The sequence below is a fragment of the Lissotriton vulgaris genome, chromosome 3_1 (assembly GCF_964263255.1).
Source record: "Lissotriton vulgaris chromosome 3_1, aLisVul1.2, whole genome shotgun sequence".
Taxonomy (NCBI): domain Eukaryota; kingdom Metazoa; phylum Chordata; class Amphibia; order Caudata; family Salamandridae; genus Lissotriton; species Lissotriton vulgaris.
The window spans coordinates 2,128,354,387-2,128,367,189 of NC_141689.1; the positions used below are offsets into that span (position 1 = coordinate 2,128,354,387).

Below are 12,803 nucleotides of genomic sequence, written 5' to 3' on the forward strand. Positions count from 1 at the left end.
CAACCCATGGCTGTCCCCTTGATTTACCAGTAGAAGTTCTCCTCTAACCTGAAAAAAATCTTCTTTAGTACCATTTCAGCTACTTGAAGAATGAATCTAGTGGAGACCCGGTGAGTCCAGGTAGAATCGCTTCTATTGAGTATATAATGAAACAACATCAAAGGATACTAACCATTGCCACACTTGATCAAAGGGGGCATCTTCAACCTTGTTGATAAAATCAGTGGTGTCTCGTAGGTATGAAGAACATCGAGCAAAAAACTGTTTGAGGAATGTATCCACATATTTGGAAATGGGTTCCATGATCGAATCGCAGCCCGATACTATCGGTCAGCCTGGAGGTTCTTGTAGTTTCTTGTGAATCTTCGGAAGGAAGTAGATGACTGGGGTCCTTGGATGTTTCTTAATGAGGAATTCATACTCTTTCATTCCTACTATTTCTTCAACAAAGCAAGAATTGACTATTTGACTTATTTGTTCCTTGAGTTCACAGGATTGGTCTTCTTTAGTTGGTCTGTACCACAAGGGGATCTGAACCTGCTTTCGTCCTTCTCGTAAGCACATCTCTCTCAGTCAAACCACTACTGCTCCCCCTTTGTCGGTTTCTTTTATGACTATTAAGTCGTCTTCCTTCAGTGCTTGTATTGCTTTTTGCTGTGAACTAGAAAAATTGTGTTTACTAAAAGATTTTTTTCTGTTCCAGTTGTTGAATGGAAGAAAAGACAACCTGCTTGAGTGCCAGGATCTCTTTGGGCGGGTGGTATAAAGTTGGATTTATTAGCTAGTCCAGATGGTTGGCATTTTCTAGTCCTAACCATGTGATGCCTTGCAGCCTGTATCCTTAGTCACATGACTTGGTATAGCTGACAGTTGGTCATTGTGTATTGCTCCCAGGCAGTAGGCCTCCACTGGAGGGAGTTCCTGATCCCTAAGGGGTGTCCCAAAGTTGTGGCATCGGTTAAGCTCCCCCATCTTAACCATGCTGCCTGCCCATTTAAATCTCTGGTAAATGCAGTTCTTCATGCCACAGTGACAACCATAGATACTGGGCACCACGAGATCTGCCCTTCACGCCACAGCATCGGCAGCCTGTGGTGACTGCCAAAGCAAAGCTTCAGCGAAGACCATCTGCGACGTCCAATAAGATCTTCTCACTACAGCAAAGACCCGCCTGCTCTTCGTGCTACATCGATGACCATATGCAACCCTCACCCTGCTCCTCACGGCCCTCTCCAAATGAAACTCTTCTCACTGGACTTTTAAAGATATCTTTTTCAGCTCAACTAACGGTTCCGGTATCTGGCCCCCTCTCCATTGTAGTCTGCCTGTACTTGTGACTTTCACCTTTCTCATACAACCAGATAATCACAGGTGGCCCTTTGTGCTTTTAGGTGCAATACTCATGTAAAATCTCTAACATTGAAAACCTACGGTTCTACTCTTATATTTATTTTGTTTTGGTCTAAAATAATTCATTACATTTTACTCTATTTTTTCTAAATTAGATTGGAATTTTCTTGCATTGTATTTTCACTTTATTACAGTTGGAAGTGCTGCATAAATGCTCATAGCCTCTAAATTAATCCTGAATGATTTTGTGCCAAGCTACCATAGGGTTAAGCACAGGTTAATTTGAGGTTTGCTTGTGACTTCACCCTGACAGGAATTGTGATTGCTGTTTGAGATGCGTTTCACCCTGCTCAACCAGTAACCTAATTTTGGATACCCAAGTTTTCCTGTGACCGTTCACTTGCTACAAGACAGCCTTCTGCCCTCCTGGAGGAATAACTCTCAGGAAGGAAAATAAATGGCCTGTCGTTGGAACAGGGGTTACCTCTCCATAGCAGGAAGGCAAAATGGGGTTTGAGCCCAAAAAGTGAGCTTCAAAGCGGAAGCCACCTGTGAAGGGCAAATGGTGGACACAAAAGAGCTGCTCTTTTGTTCTGGTAGACAGGTTTACGTAGACAGAGAGGGGCAATCAGTGGCCAAACTAGTTTTCCTCTGGGTATGTAGGCCTCAGGTAGCTCACCTATAGGGTGGGGTACCAAGCTCCATATACCAAGAGAGGGGCACTGCCATCTTGGGATTGGACGGAATATTGCACTCTGGGATCGCTAGATGCCTCACTTTGCTGGAAGTCATCATCAGTCAGGAAGGGACCTGGTAGACAATTGGCTAGTAGTCACAACATTCCCTGAAGGCACGTTGTGAACATAAAAGTGGCACCACTGGCACCCAGACCTCAGATCACATCAACACTGGAGAAATGGAGAATGGACTGAAGAACTGTTCTGCTGTTCCCTACACCCGACAAAGAGAAGCCTCACTAAAGATTGGACTACACCTACCGATCCTTGGGCTCGGAAAATAGAACTGAGCCTTTGATGCCCTGCTTGAAGAAAAGATGTATTTGAGCCCCAGACAGAAGACGTGAACTCCATGAGTCGATTGGCTGACTTCCTGTTAAAGCTCAATTGACACAAGAGTGGGAAAAAACGTGCCTTGGCGAGTTGATATCCAAAAGGGCTAAATCTCCACTGAACACTGAAGCACAGCCTGGAAGACCAAGTCAAAAGTTGCACCCAAGTCTGCTGGACATGGGAGAGTCATAGGAGTGCAGTTTGGTTGCCCAAGACAGACACTAGCCTCAGTAATAGGGATCAGCTGGTTTTGCTGTAAATAGAGACAAGTAGACCAGTGGCAAATGGTTTTTGGCTGGACTTCAACCAAACTTCAAGGACATCAACCCCATTGGCCAAAGTCACCCCAGCATGTTCGTGGATTGAGGGGTGCTCCAGTAAGGCCCAGATCACCAGACCAAAGTTCTACAGGATCTTCAGCATCATGTATCCCCTTTTTTCAGGACCACTCCATTGATGTCTATGGTTGTTCGCCTGGTGAGCCTGGAACTGGACTAGAGATTGCTTTGACTGCAAGGTAACTGCCCTCTCAAGTCATTCATTGAACCCTGTGACTTGCTTACTGCTGGAGCATGTCTTCCAAAGTGGGATGGAGTAACCAAACCCAATGTTACACAGGTTTTTCAAGTAACTGTGAACAGCAGTAGTGACCAATAGGGTTTGCTATTTGAATGCAAAGTAGTGATTTATTATTTACTTAATAATGTATCTCTCCAGACCCCTTCTGTGGTTTTTGTTCATTGTGGGTGTCTGAAAATTCATTAAAAGGATCTCTCTGTATAATTTGGTGTCAGATTTCTTTGTATTGTATTTCTTTCAACAACTGGTTGCAGTACCGCTAAATGCTTTACACTTTTTCCTTTAACAAAGTCTGACTGCTCGAAGCCACAGCTACCCAGAGACAAGTTAAGGATTGCAAATAAACCTAACTGGACCCAAGTTGGGTTTGTGAGTTTACTATACAATGAGGTTGCACAACCACACCATATAATAAATCGCTTTCCTCAAGGCGAGCATCAAAGGCAAACCCCCCTTAAAATGGTAAATTGTAGTTTCACATGAGAGGAGCTGCTCTTTTGTTTTAGCAAAAGGCTTGTATCTCTGGCAGAGAGGGAGGAAGAAACCATGGTCCAGACAGTTTTTCAGAGGACATCTCTGAGAGAATTGTGGCTCACTGGTAAGAAGCAGCAGACCCTGAAGCAGAGGTCAGGCCCGGGACCAGGGATCAATTCCCAACGGGGCAGGGTCTTGGGCTCAATGTCCGCGGACTCGATAATTCTCACCTCGGTGCCTACTCTAATCATGGGTCCCACTCTGCAACTCTGGGCAATAGCTTGCTTAATCTCCAAAACGGCCCCAACAGCGCTGGGATGCCTGGCTTCACCTTGGGGTTGTCCAGGAGGGGGAATCTCACAGGGAAAGCCAGGAAGGGTTCCACAGTGGTATACAGCGCCAGGATGCCCTGAGATGGGGCGGCAGTGCGCTTTACAAGTATACACACATTTACATTTACATTTACAAGTCTAGGGAGCTCCACACCAAGAGAAGGGCATCTGTGATGTTGAGAGTCTGCAGAATAGTGCATTCTGGGATAGATCGATGCCACATTTTCCAGGAAGCCGTCACCAGGCAGGAATGCAACTGTTAGCCCATTGGATAGTTAGTCACTACAGCCCCCTAGGATCAAGGTAGGCATAAAGTGGCAGCCCTGGCACCCAGACCTCAGATCCCATCTGTACTGGAGAGAGGACTAAAGGTCATCCCGAACACCAGGCAGAGAAGGTGACTCCACAAGTGAGTTGGCTGACTCGCTGTTACAGCCAGAGGGCCATAAAAGCTGACAAGCCTACTCATCTGAGAGCCCAGTGCGAAGAAGCCAAGAAATTGAGAGAATTTGGCATAATGGCCATAGCTGCCAACTTTGGAGCTGGAGATATATCTTCGAGTACCGGCATCGGCTCAACATCCTGTGATTCTGGGCAAATCACTTATGGGCCACATGTATCATTATTTCAAGTAGCGATTACCTAGTTAGGTAATCGCTATTCCTAAGGTATGAAACTCTTTTTTGAGTTTCATTGGCGATTCCTAATGGGCTGCAAATAGACCTACCTCATGTATAATAATGAGGTATGTCACAATTTGCGACCCATTAGGAATCTACGCCATCATGCGAATGGTGAAGTTCAACAGAGCATCATGTCTAGTATTGCTTTTAAATAAAGCAGTCTTTTTTTTAAATGCAGCCTGTTTTCCTTAAAGGAAAATGAGATGTATTTAGAATGGGAAAATTAAACTTTGCAATTTCATTTTTTAACAGTAGGCAGTGGTCCCTGGAACCACTGCCTACTCTAAAAAATGTAAATTTTCCATTCTCAAAAGGAAAGAGGTCCCCTGGGGACTCCTTCCCATTTGCAAATGGGTTACCACCTCCTTCAAGGAGACAGAAAAATATTAATGTTTTGCAACTGATATTCGGTCACAAAACATTCATACATCCCATTCAGATTCGGTATTTGGAAGGGACACCCTAAACATGCCCATTCCAAATACCGAATCGCAAAAACAAATTGTGATTCGGGAAGTGTTACCAAATCGCAATTTGTGTTTCATACATATGTAAAATCATTTTTGCAAATGATATGGACTGATCAGCCGTTTCTGACTGCAAAAAGCCCTTAGTCTCCCCATGCCTACCAAAAAAGAAAATTAATGTGGCCATATGTAATGAAACTGGTGCTCATGTAAAGTGATCAAATGCCCTTGGGTCGAGATAGCACTACACAAGACTGGAAAAGAAACACTGCCCACTGCTGGAAACTGAGGTGCAGCCAGGGTCATCAAGTCTCAACCCTCAAAAGTTATACCCGAATCTGTTGGACCTGTGACGGTAATCGGAGTGCAGTTTGGTCACCCAGCTAGTTAAATTGAACAGCTTTTTTTTTTAACCAGAAACCAGTAGACCAGTGGTAATTGGATTTTGTTCTTGACTTGATCTAGAGTTCTGGGACTTCAACGCCCGAGGCCAAAGTCACACCACTGTATTCGTGGACCAAGAAGTGGCCCGTAGGAAGAGTAGCACGAAGACTCCCGACCCAGGCTCCGCACCCTCAGCATGCTTGAGTATCTTCAGCATCCTGCATCCCTAGTATCATTACCACTCCATTGACGTCTATGGTGGTTCAACCATAGGACCAGGAACTGGACTGGAGACTACTCAAACTTCAAATTAATTGTTCAACTGGACCTGACAGGTCTCTGTGACTGGTTCCCTTTTGGAGATGGTCCCCATAAGAGTACCCTTGCATCCCTATTCAAGTTACTTGTTATGGCTCTAAACTCTAAACCGCTAGTTACTGTAGATTTCAATGATTTATTGCATTGAATAAAACACTGTGATTTATTGTTTCCTTAAAAATGTATCTCTCCAGGAACCCTCTAGTTGATTTTTGCCGTTGGATTTTTTTTTATTCCTTTCCTTTCCATCACAATAAAAAAGAAGATGTTTAGCAAATATGAGCCTGGCCCACCCCACTCTTACTCTGGTACAGCCTTTAGTTCACAGACAAAAGGGCAAAGAGAGAGACGAATAGCAAACTAGGTTCCATGTTTGTCAAATCACAGGGTGTCCCCCATGACATATGGAGTTGCATACCATAATAGACCGTACTGGCACATGGGTAAAAACAGGAGGCGATAACGTGGGTTGTGAAGGTTCCTTAAGACATTCTTAGTGTGGCTCTGGGTTCAATTATGAATACTTGTCAGAGGAGAACACTAAACTCTGTAAGCTGACTTCTAGTATAGCAGATGTTCTTTAATAACAGCATCCATTAGCTAAAAAGGGCCTTAGAAAAGTAAGTACAAAAACTTAAACTGTCTATCTGATAGAAAAATTATACTCTCTTTAGAAAATGAGTATTTTGAGCCGAAATACTGAGTTAAAGGCATTGCTAGGAATGAGATGGGAGTGAGAGGGTATGGAGACTACGGATAACCCCTGTCCACCACTCTCTTAATCGTACCAAGGAGAGAGGTTCATTTGTTGTAGTTATTTAAGTTAGTTTGGACAAATGGCTGTTGCAGTTCTGTCCTGAGGAGTGGGAGTTGAGGCATTTTAAATGTCAGGCTGAGATAGGAAAGTACAGGTGGAGGGGAGGAAGCAGCGGAAGGAATAGTTGATAATAAAATGGGAGTCCAAAATAGACCCGAACAAAAACATCAGGAAAAAAACATTGATGTTTTGCCTAGAAAAATACACATTTATTACATAGAATATTAGGGAATGGGTACTATAAGTACTCTACGGTTCTAAATACAGCCCTGGGGAACTAAGATGGAATTTCTCAAAGAAACCCATTTGACAAGTGAAAAGTTGCAAAGCAGATAGGGTCGCCAGTGTTTTGCCATTAGATGTTCCTCATATTCTAGGGGGGCACTGATTTGTGTAAGGCATGGGATATTGGTCATGGTCCTGTTCATGACAATTGAGACCCAGATTGACAGAGAGGGCAGATATGCGCTAATGCGCGGCAAAATGGATGGACACTATGTAGTATCAGCCAGCATATGTGCCCCATATAGCGACCAGACTGCCTTCCTTGATGCCCTGTTGTAATGCCTGGCTTTAGGGCCGGTCTCCAGATGATTTTAGGAGGTGACTATAACTGCTACCTGGAAAAATATCTGGACTGCTCCTGTCCGTATTATCAGGCACTTTTGTTGGAAAAAAGCCCAGGGCTTTCCTCCTGGATGGCACACTAGAATCTAGTTAACACTTAGAGGCAAAAAAAGGGCCATATGTATCAAGCCTTTTTCCAGTTTGCAAATGGGCATATTCTCAGACTTGGGCCATTTGCAAATTTGAAAAAGCCTTTTGGGATGTATCATCCCAAAAGGCCATCACAAAATAGAGAATTGCAAAATTTGTGATTCTCTATTTTGCGAATGCAATGAAGGATTTGCAAATTGCAATTCCTTAAATGCATTTCTGGAAGCACCAGAAATTTGCTACCTGGAAAAATATCTGAACGGCTCCTGTCTTTATTATCAGGCACTTTTGTTGAAAAAAGGCCCAGGGGCTTTCCTCCCGGATGGCACACTAGAATCTAGTTAACATTTAGAGGCAAAGGGACATATGTATCAAGCCATTTTCCCGTTTGCAAATGGACAGATTCTCAGAATTGGCCCGTTTGCGAATTTGAAAAAGCCTTTTGGGATGTATCATCCCAAAAGGCTATCGCAAAATAGAGAATTGCAAAATTTGTGATTCTCTATTTTGCGAATGCAATGAAGGAATTGCAAATTGCAATTCCTTAAATGCAATTCTGGAAGCACCAGAAATTTGCTATTTGGCCTTAAGGAATTGCAAATTACCACTAACTTCAGGTTGGTGGTAGTTTGCGATTTTCTTTAAAAAAGCACTTTTTTTTATTTTCTAATAGTGCTAAATGTCGCACACACATGCCCTTAGGGCATTTATGTGCACAAAATGTGCACAAATGCCAATTTCAGGGCTGCACCAGGGTGTCCCTTTGGCACCCTTGCAACCTTGAAATTGTATTCTCAATTTGAGATTATTTAATTGGTAATCGCAAATTGAGAATGTCCTCCCATTCATTCCTATGGGCCTCCAAGCCAATAGGAATGAATGGGAAGGTATTCCTTATCTGCAAATCTCAATTAGCGATTCGCAAATAAGGAATATGTAAGATTCACAATTTTTTTTGCAAGTCCTACATACATTGCATTTTGCAATTCTCTAATTGGGATTCTCTAAAATTCACAATTTGAGAATCGCAAAACTCTTTTTTGATGTATATGGCCCAAAATCATATTGACACTCAAGATACTTTCTCTATTTCCCAGTACTTGACATACATGCCAAGCTAGACCACTCATTGATACTGCAACTCCTGGATAGCCATTCAGAAAACATACGTTAAACTATTTCTGATCATTGCCTATTACTGGTGACAATGGCCTGGAATGCAGGGCAACAAACATATGTACTTGGAGACTATAATGGACTACACTGGAAGATGAAAGCTTCAGGACAGACCTGAGAGAGGCCATCCACCATTACTTTGAGTAGAATGAGTGAGCAGTTTTCAACAGCATTTGGGAGGCATGTAGTGGTGAGGGGCTAATGCATCAAGGCAATGGTGGGGGAGTAGAATAAGAACTGATTAAGCTGGACAAACAACTGCAGAACTTTGAGCATGAGGTAATCCGGAAAAAACTGATTCCTACTTCTGGTTGAAGCAAGGGAAAACATACCTCACTTACAGAGATGCTTCAATGACACAGAATATGTGACTTGAACCCAGAGAGAAAGGGGTGCTTACTAATTTGGCTAACCAACATAGAATATAGAGGGGTGCCCATAACACAAAAGAGGAGCAAGGCAAGGGACATACAGTACACACAAAATGTATCAGTGCTGAGTTTTACCATGTGTTCATTAACTTACTAGCATGGAAACTGGCAACAATTTGCATCAGTGATCAAGCAATAATACACTTCCTGGAGTTGACAAGCAAGGCATGCTACTACTTATTCCACATTGGGATCCCTCAATTTGGTTTTCCAACAGGACTCTATCCTTGCTAAAGACAAATTACAAAATTTTCAGAAAAATTATGGCAAGAAAATGTATCCACAAGTACCAGTACTAGTTCATCCAGACTTGGTTCAATCTAAAACATAAATCCTTCCTGATTTAAGATGGATCACTGACATAATATAGAATGACAAAATATAGACTTACCAAAATATAGTCACCAAAATATAGAATGCCAAAATATCGAATTCCTATCTACAAACAGGTAAGTACAAAAATATCGAATCCAAAATATAGTCTGTAAAAAGTATAGTCAGTCAAAATATCGAATTTTTTTAAATGTCTTAAAAGTAATTTAAAATTAATGAAATAATAAATATAATAAACTAAAACATACTTAAAAATACTCAAATAACCTTAAAATTAAGATATAATTAATTTAAGTTATTAATAAAAAATGTACAATATTTTACCGTAGGATAGCAGGAGGGTAACATTTAATATTACCACTCCAGTGAGTGCAACAGTAGGGAAAGCGTTGGATAGCGTAGGGGTAAAAAATACTGTTCCCACTCCAGTGAGTGCAACAGTAGGGAAAGCATTGGATAGCGTAAGGGTAAAAATTACTATTCCCACTCCAGAGAGTGCCACAGTAGGGAAAGCGTTGGATAGCGGGAGGGTAAAAAATACTATTCCCACTCCAGTGAGTGCAACAGTAGGGAAAGCGTTGGATAGCATAGGGGTAAAAAATACTATTCCCACTCCAGAGAGTGCAACAGTAGGGAAGGCGTTAGATAGCATAAGGGTAAAAATGACTATTCCCACTCCAGAGAGTGCAACAGTAGGGAAAGCGTTGGATAGCATAAGGGTAAAAATTACTATTCCCACTCCAGAGAGTGCAACAGTAGGGAAAGCGTTGGATAGCGGGAGGGTAAAAATTACTATTCCAACTCCAGAGCGTGCAACAGTAGGGAAAGCGTTTTAATTAACAGTAAATTAATTATCAATACACAAAAAGTATTTTTAATATGTAATTAATTACAATTACATTACTTCCCACCCTATTCCCCTATAAACCCACATCCCACTACAGAAAATACATTAATACAATTATCATAATTATTAAATATTTAATTAATACAAAATAATTACCAATTAATAAAAATTAATTGCCAATTAATAGAAATTAATTACCAATTAAAAATTAATTAACAATAAATTTAAAATCGATACGAATAAATGAAAAAAATATTTACTTTATTACGATTAAATTACTTCCCACCCTATTCCCCTATAAACCCACAACCCGCTACAGAAAATAAATTTAGAAAATTAACATAATTAACAATTAATCAATTAATACAAATGAATTGGCAATTAATAAAAATTAATTATCAATTACAAAATAACAATAAATTCAAAATGAATACCAATAAATAAATAAAAATATTGAATTAATTACAATTAAATTACTTCCCACCCTATTCCCCTATAAACCCACAACCCGCTACAGAATTAAATTACGCAAAAATTAAATAACATAAAATTCATTACTTAAAATACATTAAACATACATTACAAAAATTAATATACACTTTTCACACATATACTAACATACAAAAACTTTAAAAAAATTGATATTATTAAAAAATCGATATATTTAATGCCTATATTGTATATTTCGATATTTTGACTTCTATATTTTGAAAATCGATATTACTTACCTTAAATTCGATATTTTTAACCACTATATTGTGTCCATTCGATATTTTGTCCATTCTATATTTTTACTTCGATATTATGTCCATTCTATATTTTGGAATAGATATTATGACTGTTTACCGTCGAGAATCAGTCTTGTTGCCGCATTCTTTACCAGCTGAACCTTGGTGATGGCAGATTATTGATCTTCAAGTATAACCCATCACAATAATCTAACCTAGATGAAATCAGGACCAGAGTTACTTGTTTACGGTCTGAGATAGGCAGAAAGGGGAACACCTCTCTGGGAGCCCTGATAATCCAAAAACATGTTGATATTGTTCGATTGACCTGAAGGTCAAATTACACATTTGTATCTACCAGGATTACCAGGTTTTTTGCTGAATCTTTCGGTCTGGATAGGGTGACCAACATTTCTGGCCATCAGGAATTGTCCCAGATGGAAGGTTGGCTACCAAATATCAAGACTTAGGTTGGTCTCCATTCAGTCGCAGGTAGTTTTTACCCTTTAAAGTGGCGACAGCTTGTGTGACGTTTTTAAAATTAAAGGAAATGGTTTAAGTATTTTTGGTAATAGATACAATAATTTGCATACAATTATGGTCTACAGCAAAAAGTACCTTATAATCTCTACCGGTGGGGAAGCATACAGGTTAAAAAATGTAGGGCTCAGGAAAGAACCTTGAGGGGCCCCACATGGCAAAGTTATAGTCTCTGATCTGTATTGATTAAAGGATACGGTCTGTCATCTGTCACTTAAAAAGTAGGTTAGCCATTTTAATTCAAAACCTTTAATCGCCAGATTCTGCAGCCTACTGACCAGCTCTATGGAGAGATGGTGTTGAAGGTCAAAGACAAATCCAAAGGATCAATACTGTGGCCTACCCTGCATCTATCATGGTTCAAATGTTGTCAACTGCCGATTTTAGTGCAGTTTATGTCCCAAAATTACTTCTGAACCCAAACTGCGAGGCATCCATTGTTCTTTGATGCACCAGGATGTACACCTAGAGCTGTTTACTGTAATTATTCACAGCATGGTGCTTATCAGTACCCCCATTTTTTATCCCATTGTTGTCTCTAGGTGTACCCTGCAAAGTATATTACCTCGTTGTTTACAGTGCCTCCATGGGATGAGCTTCTGTTACTTCTTAGCAGACCTGCATAATACATAACCTAGTTTTTTAGCAGAACCTCTTGGGATTGGCTCTCTGAGTGTACCTCGAGGTGTTCTCCTTATAATTTACTCCATTATAGACCCCACCTATTCACATGCCATGCACACTCTAATAGTCTAGGTTTTAGTATACCGATCACTTCTAAAATGTTATGTGTGTGCCACATCATACATTCTTACAATCTCTGCTAAACCTCATGCTTAGACACAGAAACATTAACTGCACCATGTTTGAAGAACTTCTTTGAAACTCAAGCATCTCACAAACACCTCCCACATAGGTCAAACTACATACAACACCCTTCTTCTCTTGTTTAGAGTGTGAAGCATTATATAAATGCTATAGTGTAATACAATTAGTTGGCATACATGTCTTGTAGATCCTTGTTAGAGAGTTGTGTATGTAGAACACTTTGATGATGCAGTTGATGTGATGTCCAGGGCATGTTAGACCTGGAGAGATTCGGTAAAAAAATCCCATGGGCTGGCAACTCTGGAGATGTTGAGCCGAAACAGAGCCAGTAGCAAGGGTACTTTCTTATCTATGTGATTTAGCAGCTATGGCCATCTACATTGTGTAAAATAGATATCCCTTCATTCACTAGGACTTGAGTAGAACGATAGTCATGCTTAGGTTACACCGCGGTTGGACTATGCCAAAAGCTTGTACTTAAGGTTGCCTGCTTTTCTAATCCAGCGCCTTCAAACTATTCAGATCTCTGCAGCTCGATTCATTCTAAAGATTCCCCCTCAGTCTTTGTTGTCTGTTCACCTATGACACACCTTCATTGGCTCCTGAAACAATAAGTTGACCCACTTCAAGGCGCTCATCTTTGCCTTTAGGGCCTACACTCATGAAGGTCCTTTCTAGCTTAATAGCCAATGTAAGCCCTACTGCCATGTGAGATCTGATAACCTCAAA

General features: G+C 40.7%; 1 protein-coding gene across 1 annotated transcript in view; it reads right to left on the reverse strand.

Annotated features, from left to right (window-relative positions):
* Positions 1–12,803, reverse strand: part of GRXCR1 (glutaredoxin and cysteine rich domain containing 1) — a 418,974-nt gene that overhangs the window by 34,860 nt on the left and 371,311 nt on the right. The gene's annotated exons all lie outside the window — the stretch shown is intronic.